The 26824-nt window shown below is 37.7% G+C and overlaps 1 long non-coding RNA gene across 1 annotated transcript in view; it reads left to right on the top strand.

The window, feature by feature from the left end:
• The window catches only part of LOC115947859, a 19611-nt gene extending 10473 nt beyond the window's left edge, over positions 1-9138 (top strand). The window contains exon 2 of the long non-coding RNA XR_004081706.1: positions 8657-9138. This is a non-coding gene — a long non-coding RNA (uncharacterized LOC115947859). The remainder of the gene's footprint in view (positions 1-8656) is intronic.
• Positions 9139-26824: the final 17686 nt, after the last annotated feature.

Here is a 26824-nt window from a genome sequence, read left to right as displayed (position 1 = left end):
TTCAAATAAAATAAAAAAAGATGGCAACAGTGCTTGCAATGTGTCACACTTTATATGGTGTATGAAAGAAAATCAAGTACCATCTATAACCTCAGTCTCATTCATATCACTATGTCACAGACATCCTTTTCACTAAAATCCTTTCTTTAGGATTTTTTCCTTCTGAGAAGCTGTGGCCTCAGAAACAGAATGTAAACAATAGGTTATCAGCTGCTGTGGAATGCAACAGGTCCGTCTGGATTGGCCCAGCTTGGATGTTTAGAAATAATGGCCAATGCAGAACTGAGCTCTCTCGGACGCAGTCTGAGAGAGCGGCGTTTGTTAGGATTCTCTACTTTTCTTTCTTAGCTTAGCAGCTTCTGGAAATCTCTCCTTTTTCTTTTAGTATAGTTATAGTATATGTATATATCTTAAAATAATAAATCAAGCCTTCTGATCATGGAGTCAAGGATCTCGTCTCTTCCAGGAATGTAGGTTCAACTATAATAAAAAAAGATGGCAACAGTGCTTGCAATGTGTCACACTTTATATGGTGTATGAAAGAAAATCAAGTACCATCTATAACCTCAGTCTCATTCATATCACTATGTCACAGACATCCTTTTCACTAAAATCCTTTCTTTAGGATTTTTTCCTTCTGAGAAGCTGTGGCCTCAGAAACAGAATGTAAACAATAGGTTATCAGCTGCTGTGGAATGCAACAGGTCCGTCTGGATTGGCCCAGCTTGGATGTTTAGAAATAATGGCCAATGCAGAACTGAGCTCTCTCGGACGCAGTCTGAGAGAGCGGCGTTTGTTAGGATTCTCTACTTTTCTTTCTTAGCTTAGCAGCTTCTGGAAATCTCTCCTTTTTCTTTTAGTATAGTTATAGTATATGTATATATCTTAAAATAATAAATCAAGCCTTCTGATCATGGAGTCAAGGATCTCGTCTCTTCCTTCACCCAAGAACCCTTGTGACAACTGTCACATCACTAGAAGTTACAGACACAAAACTGCAAATGCTCAGCAAAAGTAAAATGCATCAGTTACTTTATTGTATTAGTACAAAATATGATTGGCATGGTATTGTTATTACAGATAATTCATATTAATATAAAAGATTATAAAGCAGAAGATTTATGATTTAGCAGTGGGTTTTATTTATTTTAAGGTTCCAAATACTATCTAAGTATTTGCACAGTCTAGTGGGGCATAATGCACCTCATGTCTGTAGTGACACAGTTGAGTGTAAGTACAGGAAAATCATTGATATCATAAGCATTTAATGTAGGACTATTTTTTAGATTACTCTTCTAGGAAATGGAATATGATGTTATTGCCAGTGTAACATGAGGGACTGCATTTTCTTTCTTAGAGTTGGCTGTGCCACCTAGGGCTTCCCTGATGGCACACTGCTCAACATAGCCCTCCCTGTTCCTAGAGTCTACCACTGGGCCTTCCAGGTATACATTCCTCTGAGGTTTCAAAATGCATCCTCCAAACAGAAACAGAGCTGATCCCCTGAAATTCACATTCTAAAAAATATTTTCCTTTTTTTCTCAAATTAGCAATTAACTAGTTAAAATTCATATGAAGACACAAGATCACAAGGCAAATTGATGGTTGATGGTCCCTCGTCTGTTCCTGGCCCCTGACATCACTGAAGTTTCAAACTTACATTGAGGTCTGGGATGTGCTGCTCCTTAAAGCAGGGATCACCTCACTCACAGTAACCCTCAAGTGTGTAAACAGTGTCTCCTGAAACCAGAACTCTCTGGACATGAGTAGCCAGGAGCTTTGTGCTTTCACAGACACCTCCTTCAAGGTGCCAGCCATGAGAGTTAGACTGGCTGTGTGGGTATTTGCCTTTGAGACCAGTGCAATGCATTCCTATTCAGTGCAATTCCACTCCTGTTCTGTTGTGTCCACATGCTGGCCTTGAATCATGTCATGTAGAGACCCTGATCTGTCCCATCCATCTAGTTTGAAAAGCTGTCAGGTGACAGCATTGTTTCTGGAAAGCAATCTGTAAATGTGGATGAGTGTAATTATTCCTTCTGGTTTTAGCTATCTTTAAAAGGTTGTAATCAGCTACTTTAACCAGGTATAAATTAAATGAAACACTGAGGTGAAGACAATAGATTGAAGGCAAAATGAGCTGGCTGCAGAGAAATACAAGGGAAAAGGCAAGAAATTAACTTCAAATGTCAAGAGCAATACCCTGAAAGAAAGATTTTAAAGTCTTTCAGGATAACAGTTTCAATAACCAAGAATCATTGCTAGTGAGGGGCAGAAAGCAGTTGCATAGATAATCCCTCTAACTCCAGCAGTGGGCACAGAAACCATGGCTTAACTCCAGATCATTTGCAGAGTCCACCTCCCTTCCAGCCCCCAAAGCATCCAGCAACAACAACTTTTTTCTTCTCTCGCCTGCTGGCATTGAATCTAAATGTTATTAATGGGTAGGCTGCTAAACCTGCAGTGTCAGCAGTGGTCCTCCAAAGACAGTACTGCACAGGCAGCTCCCACGCAAGCACAGCTCACCTAACTGGGAGAATACAAAGGGATTTTGCATGAGTGTTGTATGAACAAGAGTGATGTGAAACATGAAGTCAAGGTGCTAGGAAGTGAGCTATATTCTGAACAGTCTATACTGAAATTTGTACTGGCAAATTCATGCAAGTAGAGTTAATGCAACTGAAGAAATAACTGTTCATTCTCCAGTAAGTTACTTCTCTTTACAATTCACTGGCCATGAGCTCTTAGTCTATTACAGTGGCAAGAAAAATGGTTTATTTAAACTTAAATGCAACCTTTATAGATTAAACTGTCACCTGAATAGGTCACAGCCTTAAGAGACTTTCATCAGATGAGATATATTTTAAAGATTAATTTTCTTGCCGAAAGAAGGTAACAGTAGTACTGTTTTGAAAACCTAGTTATAATTGAGATGCTTGCTCTCCTATGTATCTTGGTTAATATAATTTTCTTAACAAGTCTTTTCATCTTGCCTATTTTTAGAGTGTATAATCCTCCATAAGTCATGCAATAACTTCTTTTCATGGCTAAAGAATGTGACATGACAAACTTGATACTGTGCTCTATTAATGTCCATAATCTGATGAAACACATGCTGTGGAGCAGAGAGCTGCTAATTAAAAATGCAGAATGCAAAAAACAAATTAACCTGAGAACTAAAAAGCCCTTCTTCACTGATAAAGAAACTAAAGAATTTTTTCAACAATAATAAAATATTTTTGGAAAGGAGGAAAGCCAGGAGGCAGACATAACAATTTCCCAGATAAAAAGTGCTCAAGCTCACCAGATGTCACCATAGCTTTTCTTGAGACTTTCATTTCTTTCCTTGATGGAATTGGAATACAGGATTCTCCCTTTAATTTTCTTGAACATGTATTTTAGCTTAAAGAACAGAATCTGAATGGAAATCTATCTTGCAGTACATAAAAGATAAATTGTAAAATAGGTGAAGAGGAAAGGAAGAAAGCATTCTCCATATTCACTGGAGACAAGAAATAGCTATAAATGCTAGCAAGGGAAATTTGGGCTTAACATGGAGAAATTTTTAACAGTCAGAACAAATAAACCCTCAGAAAGGTGGCCAAAGGCACTTGTGGTGTTTGGAATTTTTAAGCATGTGCTAGATAAGAAGTCTAAAGAAGTTAGACAAGGTTTTAAAGATGAGGTCAAACAACTGTAAGAAATTATTTGGATACAGTTGATTCTGCTAAAAGAACAAGGTGGTCAATTTGAGTCTAAAATTATTTGTTGAAAACACTTCCAGACAGGCCTGTTGCTGTGCCCTTCCAGGACAAGACTTCATCAGAAGCTCCTTCTCTCCAGACTTAGGACTGGCCCTGGAAATCTCTGTCTCCTTAAATGAAAGCAAAATGTGAATATTTTCGCACTATGTCTTTGACCCAAGAGAGCTCAGCAAAATATAAACCAGAATACTGGACAGAGTTAAAAAGAAATAGGTTTAATCTATAATGTATTATAGGTTAAACCTACCAGAGTTAAATAGGTTTAACCTATACATTATTTCTTTGACTTTGAGAATTTGCACTGCAGGAAAGAAAATGGTCTTCATCTCTCACCTTTCATTCTGCACAACAAACATGCATGTTTAGTTATTAAGAAATAGAGTCACCCATAATGGGGAAATTTTCTGCATCAAAATTTTGCTTTACTTTTTGGCTGCTGTGATTTTTAAAGAAATTGGAGATCTTGGGGTCTGGTAGCTTGTCAGCTGAATATTTGGGGTTTTTTCTGAACTTTTTTGTACTCATGGTGAGGAGCATAAAGTTCAGTGAACTAGAAATCCTGTCTGCTTCCTTTGAGGATATTTTTTTAGCAAATGAAGATAAAAGTTACAGCAGTTTCAACATTCTTTCACTGAAATGACTTCCTTTTCTCCAGGCTGAGATTTGCTGCTGGTGCATTTACTCTTCCTTGGCAGGTGGAGTGATTGCACAGAGTAGAAGAAATTATACCACAGGTGTGTTAGCCCCAATTTCATCTTTTGTGTGATGCTGCCAACAGTTTCGATCTTGCCACTAGTAGATGACTAAGTTGAAAGTCTTTTGTGTGATGCTGCCAACAGTTTCATTTTAGCAATGATCTTGCCACTAGTAGGTGACTAAGTTGAAACACATTTCCAGAATTTTTCTGGAGAATACAGAAGTTGTGTAGATTCTACTTTTTCTCTTGGTCTTCTAAGGCTAACTGTTCATTTGTTGGTAGCTTGGTAATGAATTTATTTTTCTTTTTCTAATGGCATTATTCTAGGTATTACCCCTACTCTCACCACACATGGATAATTCTGGAAAAGGTAATGAGAAAAGGGAAAAGAACAAATGACTGTCCTCATAGATAAGGGATTTTTCCTTATCATATAATAATGATATTAAGTCTGGTTCCTTTCTGGGCTTCCTCTACATTTCTGATTTTCTTTGATTAAGACCTAAGATCTGGCTTGCTTCAAATATTAAACTTTGAAAATAACCTTAAAAAATACACATTTTCCTACTTTCAAAAATTTTACAAATTTTCCATTCCTAAATGTAGGGTACAGCATGTACTCTTGAAGAAAATGGCACCTAAAAGCTTTAAAAAATTGTGTAGGAGGGAAAATGATATAATTTTAATTGTCAAAGCAGTGCATTTGAGCGCTTCAGGATTTAACTGTCTCTACAGAGTACAGAAAGTGAGTGCAGGGAAAACAGATCATTGCTCAGATATTTTCACATTATTTATATACCTTTTTCACTTAAAATTTAGCATTTGATGTCAACAAATATCTCACATTTAATCCATAAATGTATGGTGAAACTAAAAGGTGGAAATAAGATATTTTTGTTGCTGGTGCCTTGGATATTCTCTGTAGTCTTTTGTAAAGGCAGAAGTATTCACAGAAATGTTGTTGGAGAACATCTGATCAACCTCTGTTTTGAATTTTAAGTAAATCTTCACATCACATTCTGGATTCCAAGAGCAATACTCATACTGGCATGAGTCAGATCCAATCACACATGACCTCCATGAGCAATGAAATCTAATTGAAACTTTTAAAATTGCAGATGTTGGTATGAGCTGCTTGCATGAACCTTCAGAGCAAATCTCGTTCATTTAATTATCCAGTGTGACTCTGAGCAACAAGTATAATTATATAATTAAAGAAACTGTAAGCTACTCTTCAACAGCTCTTGAACAGAAGCAAGATTGATCCATCCAGTTATTCACAATGTATTTGTTCAGCAGTAACAGAAGTATTATTTGCAGAGGTTCCCTGCAGCAAATTATATCACTACTACTATGATGGTCCCTTGCCTGCTAACTTTATTCCTATAAAACTTCTACTAATATTTAACATGTCCAGAGAAGGGCAGCAAAGACAGTGAAGGGTCTAGAGAGTGTCCTGTGAGGAGTGGCTGAGGGACATGTGGGTGTTTAGCCTGGAGAAAAGGAGGCTGAAGGGAGACCTTATTTCTCTCTACAACTGCCCTAAAAGAGATTGTAGGAAGGGGAGTGTTGGTCTGTTCTCCCAGGCAACAAGTGACAGGACAACAGGAAATGGCCTCCAGCTGTGCCAGAGGAGGTGCAGATCAGACATCAGGAGGACTTTCTTCACTGAAAGGACGGTCTGGTACTGGAATAGGCTGCCCAGGGTGGAGTCATCATCCCTCGTAGCCACAACTGGACATGTCATTTAATGCTATGGTTTAGTTGACATGGTAGTGTTTGGTCAAATGCTGAACTAAATGATCTTGAATTTTTTCCCAACCTAAATGATTCTATGATTCTATGATATCCTAATGTCTACAGAATGTTGAAGCCAAGGCTGGGGACTCAGGTTTTGTGGCTTTGGTGGAGATGTACAGACAAGTTTGCAATGTCTACTGCTGCACAGCTTTTTGAGCCCATGAACACAAATGCAATTAGTGTTCAGTGACAGATTATCAGGTCTTTCTACAGTATGCATTTCACCATTACAAAGATTACAAAGGTTCTTCTCCTTGCAAAGTGTTCATATTTCCTTTTTTGATTCTTTAATTATGTTATATATTTAGCACAGGCATATTGGAAGTTCTTGTGCTTTTCACAGGTGATGTATGAGTGATGAGTCCAGTCTTTGCAATGCTCAGGCCTAGATGTCATGCTCAGCACACTTGAGCCATGTGGACCCACTTGTGTACCTGACCTGTAGGGATCTGTGTGTAGGATTCTTGGTTCATTCTTGGCTCCTGACTGTTGTTCTAGGTCTGGCAGCCAGAGTAAATCTGCTCCAGCTCCAAATGATGGACTTTGGTGTGGGCCCTATCAACTTTCTGCTGCTTTCCATCTGATCAGAGATGCACTTTATGCTTTCATATTTCATTCCAATGGTATTCATTCTGGTTGATAAATGTTTAGATCATGTAATCATATAATTTGCTTATCATTTCAAGATAACATACATCAACTTGTTTTCTCATTAGTCTCCTTGGTTATCTTGTCTGGCATCATGATCTGAAGCCTGGTATTTATGTTCATTATTCCTGCCCTTTAATTCCCAATTGTTTTCATTGTGCCACCATTTGAATGAAAGTTGTATTACCCTGAGGAGACAAGAAGCTGCTCGTGTTGGCAACAGAAGACATTACTAATTCTGGAAACTCCAAGTTGTCCTAGGTGCAGGCGCCCAGGCCCTGGCCACAGGGGCTGTGGACTCTGTGGCTGTGGAGAGGCTGTGCTGATCTGTGATGGACATGAACAGTTCCAGGAACCTCCAACTGATTCACACATGGCACAGCTGAGCCTCTCAGCCATGCTGGCAGTGCCTCTGGGAAAATGTATTTTAAAAAGGGGAAAAAACTTGGTGGCAATGAGGAGTGAGGGAAAAAGTGTGATGAACAGCCCTGTGACGTCATGGTCAAAGAAGGAGGAGGGAAAGAAGTGCTTCAGGTGCTGGAGCAGAGACTTTGCAGCCTGTGGATGACCACTGTGGAACAGATGGATATTTCCTGAAGGATTGCTTCTTCTGGAGAGCCCACATGCGAGCAGATATTTCTGAAGGAATGCAGTCCCTTGGAAGGACCCACATTGAAACAGGTGAAAAGTGTGAAGAATAAGGATTGGCAAAAAGGAGCAGTTCTGGATTGACTGTGAGCACAGCCCCCAATCCTCCATCCCTCTGTGCATCTTGAAGGTTAGGATGGGTAGAAGAATTGGGAATAAAGGAATGAAGCTGGACCTAGGAAAAGGGGATGGGTGGGGGGAAGGTGCTGTTTTAGTATTTTTTCTATTAAAATCTAATTTAATTGGGAATAAACTAAATTTTCTCCAAGTCAAATGTGTTGATCCTGTGATGGTACTTGGTAAGTGATCTCCCTGTCCTTACATAGACTCATCAGGTTTCTTTTTTCCACTTATTTTCTTCCCTTGTCCTGCTGAGAAGAAGGAGGGTGAGAGTACCAAAGTGAGGCAGCCAAAGTCAACTCACCATACATGTTACCTCATGAAGCCAAAGAACTTTCCATTCTTTATATATAATATAAGCATTTTTCTATAAGTAACACTAAAAGTAAAATTATGACTGCTATTTTCAAAATATAAAAAAATCTGCATACCTCTAGGATCTCCTGTGGATTGGATGGGTCTTCCTGTTTTCACTTTCCACTATATTCTCCCTCTTGAGTTATCAGACTTCAAGTTTATGTTACTTATGAAAGAATTGCAAATTGTTACTGTATGGATCCTCCTCCCTTGGTCCTGTCAATGATTATTTGAAAACCTGCTTTCAAACAAACAAAAAAAAAACAGTTGGCAAACAAGGGCATGCCTTTCCACTATAAAATCTACATGACATTTCTTCATTGAATATTGAACATGGGGTTTGCTGCATTCTACTGACAAGAAAATTTCAATGTTGAAAATCTTTCCATGATGTCAATGAAAGCAAGAACTGTGAAGAAAGATCTGCTTTACTGGTGCAGAAAGAAGAAGAAAGCAGGAACAAGAGACCAGGTCCATTAACTCTGAATACTGAGTCAAGGTATTTTAAGAGCAACTGCTGTAGGCCTAATCCATGAGGTAGGTGGTGCATTCTTTAATCTGTATGGGATTTTATTTTTTAATGTTTGTAATTCTTGATTTCTATTTCTGTTTCTCTCTTTAGACACCTTTTGTAATAAAGAAGAAAGGAATGGGAAAGCAAGGGGATGCACAACTGCCCCGTGAAAAGCACATTTGGAAAGGGAGGAAGAGAACTCCTGAGCCTGCTGGAGACTTGAATTTATATAACATGAATATGTAATTTCACATGATTTATGCCAACTAAGTAACAATTAGTAAGATATTCTCTTTATATAGCAAAAAGCTTGATGAACTGGCCAAACTTATCTCTCTGAAACACCACAGACTTTTAAAATATGCTGCAGGGCTACCACAGAAATATGTAACTTATGTAATATGCAACATATTTAATATGCAATCCTCACAAAGACTGATTTTAACAACAGTTTTACAAATCTATTATTCCACTGGTATAAGTAGTATAATTGCAGGTATAAATTATGCAAACATTGGCATTGAAATTTTTATTTCAAAGCCTTATTGTTCTTTTGGATATGGAATCTTTCATTAAAAAATTAAATCCTACCCGACTGACTTCCTTTTCTTTTGCGCCAAGGCCATTTTTTGGATAGAATTACAATGGTGCTGGATTTTCTTTGTGGTTTATTAATTAAAGGGCTGGAGAATATTTGAGAAAAGACTTGGTGTAAAAAACAACTAATTGTTTGTATTCAGAAGTATAAACTATGGTATAGTATAAGCTTATTGCTAGAAATGCAAAGTACCACCGAATCTTTCCTTTGGGAGTTTGAGAAATGCTACGGTTTGATAAAAAGCTCATCAGTTGAGAAGTTAGGATACAGAATTTTACAAGAAATGTAATTCTGCTTTTTCACTCAGCCTGTAAACTCCTTAGTGTGTCAGCAGTACTGGCTCTGCTCATATTAAACTAAAGCCATTTATATTCTTACCTCTGGTGAACTGCTGCAGACACCTCTGCAGCACCTATTTGATCGGGTGAAACTGATCAGAATTGCACACATGGTGTACCTAGCTCCTAGTCTAACTTCCCATGACAAAGCATTTCATTTGGTTTTACTCCTGTGAGTGCTGTTTAAGCTTCTGAACAGTAAAGCAAATGAATAATATTAAAAAAAAAATTGAAAAGCTTATACTTTGGAAGAAAGGTTTTACTCAAAATATACACATTGTTTGAGGGGTATCATCAATGAACTCCCACCCCACCTTTCTTTGGTAACAACAAATCATCCTTGTCACTTAGGTTTGGGAAACAGGCTGGATGGACCCTTGAGAGGCATCACAGTCCTTAGATTTGTAACAAGCATCATCAATAGCACTGAGGTAAAAGTGTTGACAATTTGTGTCAAAACACTTGAGTGATGCTGTAGCTATACCTTTGTGCTGCTGTATAAACAGCAAGGATGTCAAAAGATGTGCTTATTGTTTTATATACTATAGATACTGTCTATGCACATTTGATAAATATTTATAACAAATATTGGCATTCAATAGTCCCTATTTGGCCCTTTTTCTGTTTAAATTCAGGAATGTAGTGTGCAGCTCTATATTGCTGAAGTTAGCAGGACTCAGAGTATCTTAGCTGTGGTATGATTATTAACAGATGTGTTCTCTAAAGCTATCAGCTCCCCCTGTATTTTTTCATTAAAGAAATTCCATAGTGCAAGAGCAAATGCAACTTAATGGTGGAAGTGTCTCATATGTTTAAAAAAAATAATAGAATTTTTCTTCATATTCAGGCTAAGGGATAGCAATGTGGACAATACAGGATTAATTTCTGTCAATCTATTGCAATAGTGGCTTTTCAAAGGATGTTGACATTTTTAAAAAATTAAAGATAATACAATCCAAGGAGACCTAAGGCTTTATGAAACCTTTCTTGCCTGGGTGTTGAGCAGGGGCTAAACTAGACTAGGAAACCAACTGTGAAATCTATATTGTCCACAACAAACATCTTTAGGAGCTGCATGTTTTTCAGAAACACAGCACCAAATCAGAAAATAATCTTAAAAAATTTCTGTGATTCTGTAAAAAAAAAATCATTTTATACATGTGACTGGCTTAAATTCAGCTAAGAATTTAAATATGGGAAGAAAACATAAACTCTGCCAGGATTCAGTATAAAAATGCATTACATAATTTTGAAGAGCTGTAATATCCTGTATCTTTCAAAATCTTACCGTTTCATTTGCACAGAATTAAAAGCATAAAGGTTTATAAGGTTTATGTGTGCTTATTTGATGCAAACAGCTTTTTGAGAATAGCATTTCTGTGTTAGACTGATCTTAAAAATTAGACAGGACTATCTACAGATAGACCTGAGATGTAGGTGCTAGTAACTCAAAAGACTGTACTGTTGAGGACAGTCATTTTGGGTTTTTCTCAGGTAAAATCAGTAAAGAGCTTTTCAGTAAAGAGCTGCTAAGAAGAGCCTTTAAAGCTAGTAAAGGTCTTTTCCTTAATGAGGGCAGCAGGCATGTGTGCTGGTTTTGTCTGGGATAGAGTTAATTTTCTTCTAGCAGGTAGTGAGAGGCTGTGGTTTGGATTTATGCTGGAAACAGTGTTTATAACACAGGGATGTTTTTATGCTTTTGTTGTTGCTGAGCAGAGCTTACACAGAGCCAAGGCCTTTGCTGCTGCTCACCCAACCCCACCAGCAAGGAGGCTGGGGATGCAGAAGGAGCTGGGAGGGGGCACAGCCAGGCCAGGTGACCCCAATTGACCCAAGATATTTTCCAGACCATATGGTGTCATGCTCAACACATAGAGCTGGGGGGAGAAGAAAGAAGGAGAGGATGTTTGGAATGATATTTTTCTTCCCAAGTAACCGCTAGGTGCTATGGAGCAGTGCTTTCTGGGGAATGGCCCAACACCTGCCTGCCCGTGGGAAGCAGTGAATGAATTCCTTGTTTTGCTTTGTGTGCAGCTTTTGCTTCACCTATTAAACTGTCTTTATCTCAACACACGAGCTTCCTCTCTTGCACTCTTCTGATTCAGTCCCCTGTTCCAGTGAGGAATGAGCAAGTGGCTGTGTGGGGCTGAGCTGCCAGCTGGGGTTAAACCACACCACCATGGAATACATCAAGACCTGGTTCCTGGCAATGCCAAGTGCAAGAGTTTATGCTCCATAAATTTAAAATTATGCTTAACTTCTCAGTCTTGATTCATGGACTGTTATGGAAGGTGTCCTTTAGGCTTCAACCACAGAATGAGTTTGGCTCCTGCAGTGGATGCACACAAAATTGTGGCCAGCTGGCCTGGAGTTGTGCTGTGTCTCATATTGTCTGAGTCCTGAACTTTGCACATTGTGGTAGGGGAAAAGAGGCTGCTTGTAGACAGAAACAATCAGTGGATTGTCTTTGAACTTCAGGCCCTTTTTGCAGAATGAAAAACGTTTTTTGATTCTCATTACAATTAGAAAGCATTGAAGGAACTCAGCACCTCACACAGGGTATTATGAGAAATTGCAAGAGAATTTTTATAAATGAAAGTAGTAAACCAAAAGTTAATGTAGAAACATTGCCAATGAACACGCAGAATATTTCTCAGGTACCTCCTTGGCTAATCTGGTCTCTTTCTGCCTGTCTCTAGGTTTGCCTGGATTCCAGGTTTTTCCTTCTATTGAAACCTTTGGCAGGAGCCATCCAGGCCACTGTATCCTCCCTCCTGCACATCTTGCTGACACTTTGTTTTCTCCACTGTCCTTGTACAAATCAGGATACCAGATGTCTCTCTGGTAATATCCCTCCTCTGAATAAGGAAATTCTAGGGTCTAAACAAATCACTCCAACTGTAGGTATATATTAAAATACCAGGTTGCAGCAAAAGATAACAATTTTTGTTAGATCAATAAATAAAAATTAGTACAAACTGATTGGAAATGCCCAGGCATTTTTTTTCAAAATCAAAGAAGGATGACACTTCACCTTACACTTTAGAGACTCATTTGTATCTTTTGGATGTCACAACTACAGTTTCTGCTTCTTGCTGTGTATGCTTACTACTGTAATGTCCTTTACACTTGAAATAGTCCTAACATGACTTGTTTATGATCTAGACTGAACTTAAAAAAATTACATAGGATTCAAATGGTACATATATGATGTGCTAATTTATGATATTAGATAAATTTAATGAGATATTAATTACATTTGTTTGAAAATCTCAAGAGACACTAAAAACAGCCACAAAGGGGCAGCAGACATTTGCATTCAAATGTTATGAAGCTTGTATGCTTTCCTCACCTGTTCTGTTTCCTGTTTAACAAAAAACTCCCAACAGTCTGGGAAAATTATGAGGCTAGGCTTTTCTTTTGGAAAACTACAATCTCCTCTTCACTTGCTTCCTGAAAATATCATAAAAAGATGCATATTTGCAGGAAAAACTTTAATAACTATTTTTATTGCTTTATTTTTCAGTCATTTTTTCCAAGGAGGGATGGTGCCTAATATTCAAGTCTAGGTCTATTATATTAACCCCCTATCTTTTGATTTTCAGAGATAAGTTTAAAAGAACACACAAGAAATTACTGATCCTCACTGGAAGAGAAATTGCTAGCTTTTGTTGTTTCTGCACTAAAGGCATCAAAGAAGAGCTATGAAAAGTCATGGAACAAGCAATTTCCTCTATAGCAGATAATTTTTACTATTGAAAAGATTGAATGTCAGCACTAATATAAGCCTTCTACAATGTAAGACAAACAAAAAAAAAATCACATTTCTGAACAACACTGCCTATTTGCTGATTTTCAGGACACAAACTTGCAGATATTTTGGCAAACATTTTGCACACAGATATACATAAAATTTAACTTTTATTCTGTGCTTTCTGTAATTTTCATTATGATTACTTTGTTTTACTGTAGAATCTACATTTTCATTAGTGGGCATGAAACGAAGGTTTTTTAAAAGAATTTCAGAGAATTGCAACTCCATTTAAAAACAGTAGCCTATGTACACTTATATATGGAAGTATCAGTAGTCTAACTTGATAGGATCTTATAATAAACTTCAAGTAGTATAGCAACTTGCTGCTTTTCTCATTTTCTGAAACAGAACCACTTGAAATAGCAGACCATGTGATTTATTGCAAAGTTTGTTTTGCAGTAACAGACCTCTGAATAAAAGAACCCTTAAGTTTTAGTCTTTCATTTTCAGCAATTTAATTTTTCCAGAATGTGACTATATAAGCTAAAATTATCACATTTATTCCCTCAGATATGCATATGTCTCCAAAGCTAAATAGAAATATACTCAGTTTATTTTTAATGATCTGAGTATGAAAAACTCTGTGTTTTTCATATTTACAGAAAATTGTTCCATTTTTTTTCCCTCCTGGATAATTCAGAAATGGGTTAAATGTAGTTCTTAAAACTTTTCATGAAGAAAATTACTGAGCTGAAATATGAAGTAAATATTCATATGAATATGAATATTTACTAAATTGAAACTGATGTGGCAAACCCCTTCACACTTTTTGTCTCCAATATCTGTATCTAACACATTCCACACACTCAGTGTGTAGTTTTCTACTAATATCTTCAGATTTTGATTCTGCAGGCACTGATACCCACATTTGATGCATGACAGAGCCGTAACTGGGCACAGAGAGACAAATAGCAAGCTCATTACTGTGCCTGAGCAGCTTGGCTGGTAGAGTTCTTGTAGGAGGTACTGCTCTTCTCTTAGCAACAAAATTACTCCATAGGTGTTTCCCCAGTCCAACAGCTTGAACTGCCCTTATTTCTGTGCTCCCCATATAGACTCTGTCCAAGCTGGAAGAAAGGAAAGACTTGTTAAGAAGGACTTTCACTCTTTAAATTCTGAGGATGCTGACAAAGATACTGATAAAAGGAAGCAAAGATTTCTTTTCCAATATAAAAAAGAGCCAGCTGTGCTGAAGGTAAAACTTGTTTCTGACTTTTTCCCCTCTATTTTTTAATACAAAAATCACACTACTCTCTAAATGTGATATTGTACCACAAATTAAAAGACAGGTGAAAAATCAAGTGATGCATTTGCCCTGACCTGCTTCAAAAGGTTTGTTTCAAGGTTTATCTTTGCGGAAAGAGTCAGTTCAGATAAATTTAAGTTAGCTTTCTTCCTCCAGACATCTTACCTACTCTGAGTAAGGAGCAGTGACTTACACCAGCTTTGCTAAAGTAAGAGTCACCACATTTTGTGATGATGCAACTAAAAAGTGTCATTTGATTAGCAAATCAAACTCATAGCAGATGGATTCAACTAGCTCCTGTTGGTACCACCCCAGTACGTGCATTCATGTGGAATCACTGTGCACCTATTCCTCTGCAGTACATCCATGAAATGATTTCCCATCCCCTGTTGGTTTCTCATTTGTGCTATGACTTGGATTTTTTGCCTCTCATGGTAAACCAGACTAGTGCATTGAATGCCAAATTGTATTTCAGTTACATCAGTGAACCACCCAGTTTTCCACACTGCCTTGCAAAACACTGGGTCAGTGCAACAAAGATGGTAAATAAATGTCTAAGGCTGGTGAAGATGATTCTGCAAGGCTGCATTGCTGCAAGAAAAATGTGCATGGGGTCACACTCTAAATGAGCATTAAGAACATCAAAAAGCTGCCAGTCAAATCTCATCAAGGTTATGGCACTAATGGACACATATGCTGTGGCTTGATCTATAAAAATGGAGCAAATCACATTTGCGGCAGCTGCTTACAGTAAAGCATCTGAAAGCATGAGAAATAAACTGGCTGTGTATTTAGAGGCATACAATTAAAATGTGACAGAATTACCTCTGATTTATCCAAAGGCAAATTTGTCACTCCTAGAGCAGGGCCATATTGCTTCTAGAGGCTGAATCTTGTTTGTGGCTTTTAAAAATGTGGACAGCTAAAAATACTAGTTAACCCATTCACATGTTCATGGCTTCTGCTGGATCTGTGGATGCTGCATTCACTGTAGGAATACTAAACTACTGTTAAGGTAGTTACTAAGGTACTTTTAGTTATCAGGGCATTCAACCAGTGATTCTGTGAAAGCTATCCAATTAAATGCATATCCAGCATTTGCAGCTATTGTTTGTATATGAATAAGCATCAAACAAAAGGAAAAATTGCTTGCAGCTAAAAGTAAATGGGAAAATATTATAGAAAACTATGCAGGAAGTACATGTGACTCCATATATTATGACTTGTGAAGGAATATTAATATTCACTTAAAAGATTTCCAATGAAGAAATTCAGTCCAAAGCCCTCAGTTTTTGTGCATCAATATTCAGAATGACTAAAAGGAGAGGAGTGGTTTGCAGAGACAGAAAAAAGTGGTAATAGAGGATCTCACATGCCTATAAAGGTTTTTGGTAAGAACAGGAGCATGCTTTCTGCAAATACATATTGGTCATGACTAGGGCATGCAAGTGGGTTCACTAGTTTGAGGATCTCTGCTGAATCAGAAGTGGTAAAAAAAGTGTAAATGATCTACTGTAGATGATGTGCATTTGTTCCTGAATCATTTGCCAACTTTTCAATTAATATATACAAGTTGTTTACCAAATGGCTTGGATGAAAAGATTTTATTGTATCTTGTTAATACCCTACTCAAACATTTGTTGTTAATTGCTTCATGTTTGTGAAAAACAAGTTTCTTCATTACTCTGCCACAAGATAATTGTAACTGTTTATTTTTATGCTAGAGTATCAACTGCTGAAGAAACTTTTTTGCCTATAACAAGTTCTTACCAGGAACCGCAATTTCTCAAACACTGCCATGAACAAAACTCCCTTTCCATAGATGCTAGGAAACAGTTAATAACAAGGGGCACTAAAAGCATCACAAAACCCAAATGTTTGGAATTTAGATGAAGACTCATGAATACTGCCTTACTAAATGCCATGCCACATTTATGACTTCAGGGCAAAATATATGAGCAACCAGACAATGCGAACATATTAATTAATGCTAATTACATCTCTGCAGTACAGATGGGTTCTATTCTCTTGACATGAGCATGTAATATGTTTGGCATAAATGTCAGTTAACATATTTATGCAGAAAAAATCTGTAGTTTGCAAATACACAATCAGCTGTCTTTTAATTGTGAAGGCATTGTGTACTACAGCCCATACACGTTGACCTGCAATGTGAATGGTGCAGATCTTCACCATCATATGAGCTCTGTTACAATGGCTCCTGGGAATCCTTAGGGGTTTTGCTGTTCCTGCTATGTGACTACTAGTACAGCATGGATGCTTATGCAATACAGGCAAGGGTTGCAGAGACTTCTCTGTGCCACATAACTGAGGATGGAGGGGAGGAATGATTTTCTCCTTCAAAATCCACTCTGAAATCCACCCCTGGTGCACATACTAAGAGTAACTCAGCACTACTTCTATTGATCCCAGTGTATATTCCTATACTATAGGCACAGGTTTTTGTGCCAGCTGGTTATACTGACTGGTGTGGGTAGGAGGTAGGATTCTGCCTCCATTCCTCTCCATCCCTCTGGAGTTCTGAGCATCACTATTACTATCCTCCAACAAGTATTCTGTTCATTCAGAATCAAAGAAACACAGAACCATAGAATCATACTGTGGTTTGGGTTGGAAGAGTCCTTTGAAGGTCATCTAGTCTAACACCCCATGCTGTAAACAGGGACATCTTCAGTTAGGACAAGTCATTCAGAGCTCTGTCCAACCTCACCTTGAATGTTTTCAGGAATGAGTCCTCTACCACCTCTCTGGGCAACCTGTTCCAGTGCTTCATCATATAAAATGTTTGAATAAACTCTCTTTTAGTTTAAAACAATTTCCCCCTGTCCAATTGCCACAGGCCATACCTAAAAGTCAGTCTCCATCTTTCTTTTAAGCCACCTTTTAGTACTAAAAGTCTCCAATAAGATCTTCCCAGAATCTTCTCTCCAGGCAGAACAACTCCCATTCTCTTGGCCTTCCTTCATACAGGAGGTGCTCAGCCTATGCCCTGATGCTCTTCCTGATGTCCTTCATTATAGCACAGGTGTTCCATCCCTCTGTTCAGTTTTATGGCCGCCTCTGGACTCCCTCCAACAAGTCCATATCTTCCATTGCTGGGGACCCCAGAGCTGGATGCAGCACTGCAGGTGGGGTGTCACCAGAGCAGAGGGACAGAATCACTTCCCTCTCCCTGCTGGCCACACTCTGGATGCAGCCCAGGACACAGCTGGCTTTCTGTGCTGCAAGTGCGCATGGCCAGGCTGTGTCCAGCCTCTCATGCACCAGCACCCCCAGGTTCTTCTCAGCAGGGCTGCTCTCAGTCCCTTCATCCCCAGCCTGTATTGATAATGGGGCTTTCCCTGACCCACAGGCAGGACCTTCCACTTGGCCTTGTTCAATCTTCTAAGGTTCATATGGACTCATTTCTGGAGTTTGTCCAGGTCCCTCTGGATGGCATCCCATCTTTCAGGAGTGTCAACTGCATCCCTCAGCTAAATGTCATCTGTTCAGTGGCTCTGCCTGTTCAGTGGATCAAGGCCTGCAGATTTTTGCAGCAGATACAGTCATTTGCACGCAGATACAGTCCAGTTAAAAGGTACCTGAAAATGAATTTAAATAAATGCCAAGCAAAACAAAGACTATTTTTACAGTTTACTTTTATATTTTCCAAGGTTTGGGATTAAATGGCTATTTTCCATGTAACTGTGGGAACTGACCTTCATCTTTCTTCCAAGTCCTGCCATAAAACCATATTCTAATTGTCCAAGCTAGTTCATACCAAAGGGAAACACCTTGATTGTGAGACAGAGGCAACTTGCCCCTCACACATCACCTTCCTCCTCAGTTCCTTGTTAGATCACTTCAAAATTCCTGCATAGTCCTGCAATTTATCTAAAGCTTTTCACTAAGAAAACACCACTTTCCAGCTCAGTGAAAGAAGAAAAGGAGGCAAAACTTGATGGGATTAGGGAAATTTCTCCCTCTGCAATGATGGGGTAAAGGCAGCACCTCCCATTGCTCCAGTGTTATTGTCTGAAGTTTTCCAGCTTATAATATCCAGGTTTTATTTCTCTATCTCGCTGCAAGTATGAACTGCTGGGGCTCAAATTCTCAAATTTTGTTGCCTTAGACTGACTAGTAAAAATTTTACATTTTCAGAAGAAGAAACCTTTTGTTACAGGTGTTTCTTCAAGTCCTTGGTGTGGTGAGAAACAAAATCAGGATAATTATTGCTGTAACCGAATTCAGATCCATTCTGCAATGATTAATGGGATCCTTAGCAAGCTGTTATCATGTCTTGCCTGTCAGTCATCCTAGAGTTCTACAAGTATTGTTACTCAACCACTGTTGGCATCCAGTTTAAGGAATCCAAAAGTGGGGTTATTCTTGCAGTAAATGGTAGAGAATAAGCAATCAGCAGTAGGAAATAGTGCAGGAAAGAGAAGGAAAAACTGGACTGGTCTGATGGGACAACCTTAGGAAGTTACTTTTACTTTCTGTCTCTGTCACATAATTAAACATAATCCAAGGCTTCTCTTATTTTACATGATCATCAATTTTGCATTTGTTTTCTGGATATTGGACTTGAAGCACTGCAATTTCATTTGAGAGAGTGCCCATAGCAACCTGTGAAGTTAACAAATGCCCTTAAAAATTAATGAAGTCAGTATTCTGCTGCTTACACTAACAAAATCACATCAGGAGAGTCTCAAAATGACTAGTGAAAATGAGGAAGTACCTTCGACCTTAATGTCTCTGTGTGTTTAATAGTTGTAAAAGAAGGAGAGTAGTAATCTCTAATCTCATTTGTGAAAATAAATGTTGGGAAGTATTCAACTCCTATACTGATGTTATTATGGAAGAAAGAAAACTATTAACTCAGAGCAGGAGTTGAATTGTGTACAATAAATAGGGCATAAACTACACAGCACAAGGAGGAGAAAACTGTTTATTGGAGAATTGGTTGTTAAAAGAGCTCAGTGCAGTACAGGCACTGGGTGCACATAAGCTTTAAAAAAAGAAAAAAGGGAGTGAAAATATTAGAGTTAAATAAACCAAACTTCAGAGAATCAAAAAGAAAACAGTCAAAGACCTTGATCATAGCTGCCAGCAGCAAGGGAACAAATTACAACAACTTTAAACCTCTTTTGGCACAACAATATCACTGCGAATCATCAAGAAAAGGCAGCAACAGCAATATAATCAAGGAGCATATAAGCATGTCAAAGGATTATGTACATTGAGAGGTACAACTATAAAAGAGGTCCTTCTGATTCTCTAGTACAGTGATAGTATTCTTCAAGGTGTAATGATACAAGGTTTCAGGTTTGATGGCTCATTTCTGATACTGATGCAGTTAGCCTGGATTACTTTTGGTTTACTCCCTCACAGCTATTTGCCCTCATTTGCTGCACCTGGGCTTATTCTAAGGGGAAGGATGAAGTGACACAGATCTCTGAACAATCCTGTTGTAGGGTAACAGGCTAGTAGAGTGTGTGTGTCCCTACCTTTGTTTCTAGGAGTTGCGTTTGTCCCAAGCCATTTGAAGGCTTTGTCCAATTATGAAGGAAATGACACGTGCCTTTAGAAACCCTTTGGAATATAACAGGTACAGAGCTGTCATCCACCTGATAGTTCTGCACAAAAATATAGCGCTGTGTGTTTAATGACACTTTGTGAAAATGACATGGCTCACTCAGGCCTTTACTCTGCAAGCAGATCTGAGGGAATGGATACTTGTTCTTTTGAATAATAGTCAAGATTATAATATATAAGGTTTTTTTTTTGTCTCTCAGAGCTAGGTTTTTAGAAAGCAGGGATAAATACCTTTGAAAAACTCATCTCCTCTAAAGGCCTTGCATTCAAAGCAAATAGCTGATATTGAAGATTCTAGAAAGGTTATCTCAGGTTTTCTTCTGTGAAAGAAGGCAGGAGATGCATTTCCTCCTTAGATGAAATATAGGGCTTGCTTCTGCTGATGGACTTTTGTACTCTTACTTCTGCTGATAGAAATAACAGGAAGGAGACTCTCCTTGTGCATCCTGTGTGCTCTGCTCTAGTGATCAATAATCCACAAAAAATCTACCTGTTCCAGCATGCAGATGTGGGCATACAGAACATCAGGAATACTACCTTGCTGTGTTCTCAAGACCCATTAGGTATTTTGTTTCCAAGCAAGCATTTAGTTAAGTGTGAACACAGGTTTTAGAGCTTTCTGGAAGAAGAAATCCGGTGCCTGTTCAGGACCTCCTTGCCTGCTCAGGCTCTGCCTGCATGGGCTGGCTCAGCCCCAGGCAGAGAAGAATGTGCCCCTGTGGAAATACCATGTCAAGAGAGTGCAGGGTTTGCTGTGGTACAACCAGTGTCAGGGATAAAGAAACACAAATGAATCATTGTCATCTTGGCTCCTTGTTCCTTGCCTCATCCTCAACTCTAACCTTAGAGTACAAATGCTGCCAACACATAGTACTAAATTTAAAGCACAAAGTATTTCTCCCCCAAGCATGATTAAGCAAAATATTCAGGCAACTTGACCTGAGCTTTTTACCAAAGGAATAAACATTTGCTGAGAGAATACATTGAATCAGGGGATGGTATTGATCTTAGTAGAACATGCTCAATTGTTACATATTATGCTTTTAAAAATAAATAAGTAAAAAGAAATTTGAAATTGTCCTTATAAAAATGAGAACAAATTACCACTGGCTGTTTGAAAAATGAGCTAGGAGAATGACAAAATGCAGGGAATAACACTAAACAGTGAGTGTCAAGCCAATGGAGAGGAATTTGACTGTGAGAAACAGTCGCCGAGCATGTAAATGAAATTATAGATTATTAGAGATGGAGTGAGAAAGAAAATAAATATACACAAAGACAGCATGAATAGCTGCATGCCAGCATGCAGTCAAAATAATATGAATTGATCACACACATTTCAGACAAGCCATTCCTCAAATGTCAGGAAAGAAATAGAACTATAATGAATGTAGAACACATATAGCCCACTTACTGCACTCAAACTGTAAAGATATGGGTCTAACTGATGTCTTAAAACCCAAGGATGATGGAGATTCTACACTTCCTCAGGCAATCTTCATCAGGGTTTGAAATCTTCCTGTAAAAAATCCTCTCTGTGGTCTAGCTCAAATCTTTGCAATAGCTTTCTGTGTTTTATTCTTTGTTCTCATGATCAACTAAACAATTTTTCTTCCTCCTTTGATTCTACCTAATACCTATGGAAAAAAATAAATATCTACAATGCTTTTTACATTTCTTATAGGTCATATTCCTTGGATGCCTATAGATTTTTTTTCTGGATAATTTTGCTTAAAACGCAATCCCAAAACCTGGCCAGTTTTCCAGCTAGTGATTTACCAGAGTTGAACTAAAGAGAAATATTCCTTCCAATTCATGTCTTTACTTTACCATTTGACACTTTCCATTTTCTCTTTGTCATTTCTGACACTTGCTCTGCTTGGCATATACTATATTCCCAAGAACCTTTTCTGCAGAATTCTGCTTAGAATATTACAAGCATGTCATAAGAATCTGTGGTCTTTTGTGCTTGTCTGAAAGGCAGTGCAACCCAGAACCACATTCAAAGCTGAATCCAGAATGCAAAACTGCCAAGAAAAGTGTAACAGTGGTCCTCTCTGTTATGTCTTCTCAGTCAAAGAGCTTCCTGGACTGAAGGCCATAATATTTTAGAGCTACAAATGGACTTTGCTGCATCCATTTATCCATCAATCCTTCACTTATGGAACTCATTTGTCCTTTTAGTTTCCAAAGTATTCTGTGACGAGACCCACAACTTACTTATGCAATATATTAAGATTTTGAAATGTTGATGTTGCTCCCTGATAATTTCCTTAAGGGCTTGATAGTTTTTGTGAACTTAGAAATAATTAATAAACACTTCTTATTAATCTTATTCAAACCATTTACAATTTTGTAGCTCTGTATCATATCCCTCTCTATCTTCTCCAAGCATGGAAAGTCTTTGCACTTTTTCTTGTCCCTTGTACAGAAGCTGCGCTCTTTTTAGTGACTGTCCTTCTTTTATAGTATTTTCAAAAAATTCTCTAACACCTCCTTTCAAAACACCTTATTAATTATGAAGTGTTTAAAAGAAGGACCAGGATGAGTTGACAGTGATAAATGGGATTGTCTGTTTTGGTCTCCTTATACCTAGTAAATTCTAACATTCTCTTTATTGTTTTTTCCCCACCTCCAGTGGTTTCAGATCTCTATCTGAAAGATAATAGATGCCACACTTTGAGACAGCTGTTATATATTTATAATTATGGGTTTTTTACCTCATGTGCATGTCATTACAGTTGTCACAATTTTATTTGGTTGTTTTTACTGAACAGACCTTCAGTATTTTGAGATCTCTGTGGATTTATTTCCAGTCAGTTTTATGTTTGTCTAGCATGCATAATACATCATCATCTGGAAATTTTGTTCTTTCACAATTCCCTCCTTTTCCATATGGTTATGACTATTTTACACACCAAATATTCTTAGGGGGATCTCCTCTCATAGTTTCGTCTCATAGTAAAATCTGATTATTTAACCTTATTATTATTTTTATGTCTTATGTATAACACTGTAAATTATTTAGGCATCTTGGATAAGGATATCAATGAAAAAAATATTAAACAGATGACAGGTATTTCCTTCAGAAGTTTCTAGCAGATGGTAAAGCATGACTCCCAAAAAGAAATTCTGCTGGTTGTCTGTCAGTACCTTGCATTTATCTATGTATCTACTTGTGTAATATTTAATTAAATAGAAAGAAAATGGATTGAAAATATTGATGAGCCAGCAGTATCCAGTATTTCTCTTTCTATTGGAGCTGGTTTTAAGCTTAGTGTAGCATTTTTTAATTGTCCAGACCACTGGCACTAAGAGGCTGATTTAAACCACAGGTTATATATATCAATACTACTCTTCCTTTCATGTTTGACTTTCTTTACAACTCTGGGTTGATAACCATCATGTCCTTCTTACTTAGGATGGTTAATTTAAGTAGTTTGTTCTAAAGCCTTCCTGAAATCCTGCTAGATTCCACTTCTCAGTTTTTTGAGGCCTATTACTCATTTAGAAGGAAATTAGGTGACCTGTTAATATTAGTACTCAGCAGGTATAAGTTGGCTTTTACATATCCCCTTTATCTTATAAATGCTTAATAATAGTGTCTTTCAGTACTTGCTTCATTATCTGGGGGACCAAAGGTAAACTGTCAGGCTTGTTAAATTCTTCTCTTGCCTTTTTCCTCTTTTTAAAAATATAAATAGTGAGTTTACCCTATTCCAATTCTTATATCTTATAGTACAGAACGAGTTAACATCAATAATGAATTAACAGAATCCAACTATTGTTTTGCTGTGCAATAGCCCAGGGCTACCACAACCCTCTATGGGCTGTAGCTTATTCCTTTGCACATAACAAACTGAACTCACTAGCTGTCTGTGATGAAGTCTGTGCTACATAGTCTATGGAACAGTAAAAACTGTAAGACAAAAATGTTTACCAGACTAGTCATAAAACCAAATTCATATGGTTTTCAGAACCATTCTCTAATATCCATACTGCTTAATACTCTATGATTATTAACTCTGCAGTAGTTCAAGGAGATATGTTATAAGCAAAGTAAATGACAGAATTAATTCACCTGAGAGGCAGCTGGCTTGGTGTTTGGAAAATATCCTTTGAGTGGCCAATTAAATAGTACAAACTAAGTTAGCTTGAAGGAAATAACAGAAAAGATTGCCAAGCTGAATGAAAAACGATGATTTGCTCACCAACTTTTTCTTTAACACATTAAAAAATACAGTTAGTAGAAGTTGTGGGATAAGAAGTTTTAGTAAGAGTCATGATTGACAAAACATTCTGTGCCAAAATATCCTCTGCCAACCTCAGTTCAGTTCAGTTTCATTAAGCAAAAATTTCATTCACTCAAGTACTGTCAAAATGTGGAAGAGAAACCCAGTAGGTCAGTGTCAGAGCAGATCAGTCCTGCTCATTACAGGGACTGATTCTCTGTTTGAGGTTTGATTCCTTGGGACTATTTGTCATTGCCATCCATATTCAACTTGTATGAAGATTGCCGAAATATATTTACACTGATATAACTGCTCTCTTTTATTGCTGAATAGTATTTATGGGAATATACTGAATAATATACTGAATACTATTTATGTGATCACTTATTAATCTTCTGAGTCCTGATCTTTTAATGCATATCTTCCTTATTCATTCATGGATTTTGAGCACTGAAATAGGAGCAGCCTTGTGTCACAATCTTGTCTGTCACATTTACTGCACATTTTCTTTTACCCAGAATTGTGTTGTGCTTTGTATCTCCCAATTCGTACCTTTAGTTAATTGTGTTGTGCATTGAACTTCCCATTTGTACCCTTAGGTTACTGTCATTGACTTTATTTTGATGAATGTGTACTTTATTTTGGACTTATAGTCCAAATTAAGCATGTTATATTCAGCCATCCAAGAAGCAAATCTCATTTGCAGCACAAATGTAAACTGCATTTAGCTTTAATGTAGTGGCAATCAACAGGCTATCCATCTCTTTTTGCTTTTCTACAGGTTTTGCTTCCCTTCCTAAGGAAGCAAAATTTACTCTGTTGCACATTCTGTCAGTGTAAATCTTGCAATAAGCTTTGGAACCTTCTTGAAAATTTCAACTGATTTTGACAGTGCTCAAGGTCTCAGTGTTACAACATTCCCACAAACTGAGTAGAGCCAGGCAGAGTGTAGAGACCCAATCAGTTTCCCACTGAGGGCAGAGCAGAACCACAATTCATTTACATGGATTTTCTCTGCCTCAGACAATGTCGAATAGCTCCTTAGCTGCCTATCACCAGTTTTCTTTAGGCCATGAAACTTTCATTTTTCTTTCAGTTCATTCTGTGATTTATCATCTGTAGTCCTTCTTTATATGAAACAGTAATCTTATGCTGATTGGGTTAATTGTACATTGCATTTCTACAAATACTTGTTCTTTGTACTTTTGATAGTATTATTTCTGGAATTCAGCTTTTTTTTTGTTTTGTTTTCTTTTCATGGCTTGTCTTCATACATCTTGAACTGTTTGCATATGTTCCTTGATGTTGAGTAAAGTCTTGCAAGTTTGCTGCTGGAATCCTAATTTCTCTAAATTTGAAAGGTTCTTATTGCCCTGCAATACAGGACTTGATTTTCATACAGACATATATACAAAAGAACTTACAAAAATGGTTGCTTCTTTTTGAAAATAAATATTCTTATTTCTGGATTTTCTAAGCACTTTTGCTCTGATTAGACCCAGGACCTAGATGTTTCTTTTTATGCATCCTTGCTTTTAATACAAGACCTAAGAAAATGGTCAGCAAACAGGAGATAATCTCATTGCAAGTCATAGAACCCCAGGAAACCTGGCTTAATGAATTCTACTGCCTGTTCTTTCTTTCTTGACTTCCTACTTCTCCTCCCCTTTTCTGCTATGCTTCTTGCTCTCAGTCTTGCCTGCATTACTTTTAAGCTACTGCACCCTACTGCATCCTTTCATTCTGAATCTTTCCTGGGCCTTCTTTCTCCCCTCTTCTCATGAATCTCATTCTCCCTTTCCTTGTCTAAGCCTCCTTCCAGATATATTTTTTTCACTTTTCTATTTCTCTCACCTCTCTCACTCTACTGCTTCCCATCCCTCCCCATGCTACATCCACACAACTGTGTGTGGACATACACCACATATGTACAAACAGTAGAAACAGAAGTCCTTGTCCACTTTTCTGCAGGACTTTCCCCTCATCTGCACATTTTGAAGTAAGTTTAGGAACATGGTCCTTTATATTTTCCTCTGAAAGACTTAGAAATCCTTACACCTTCTCTTTACACTCCTCTCTTCTGTCTTCAACAGTCTAGATCCTTTGTCACCTCCTATATAAGAAAGACACAGCTGGAAACACTTTAATTTAAACTTCACTAAATTCATAATTAGGAATAGGTTTTAAATACATTATTTGGTAGAGAACATGATCACCTTGTGAATCAGCATGCTAGACCAGGTCTGCATTTGGCCTCAATTTGCTTATCCAGATGCATTATCCTCCATTTCCTAGTGCACATCACAAAGCCTTAGAACATATATATGCCTCAATTCAATGATTTCTGAAAGCATGAAGCTCATTTTGTTGCATATCTGTATGTGTTTTGTATTAATCAGATTAATCAGGGATGAGAACATGAATTAAATTAACTTTATGTTCACTCTACA

This window comes from Geospiza fortis, unplaced genomic scaffold, assembly GCF_000277835.1.
Source record: "Geospiza fortis unplaced genomic scaffold, GeoFor_1.0 scaffold195, whole genome shotgun sequence".
Lineage (NCBI taxonomy): Eukaryota > Metazoa > Chordata > Aves > Passeriformes > Thraupidae > Geospiza > Geospiza fortis.
Note: the sequence above shows the minus strand (reverse complement) of the source record. Positions and strands in the feature narration are given on the sequence as shown.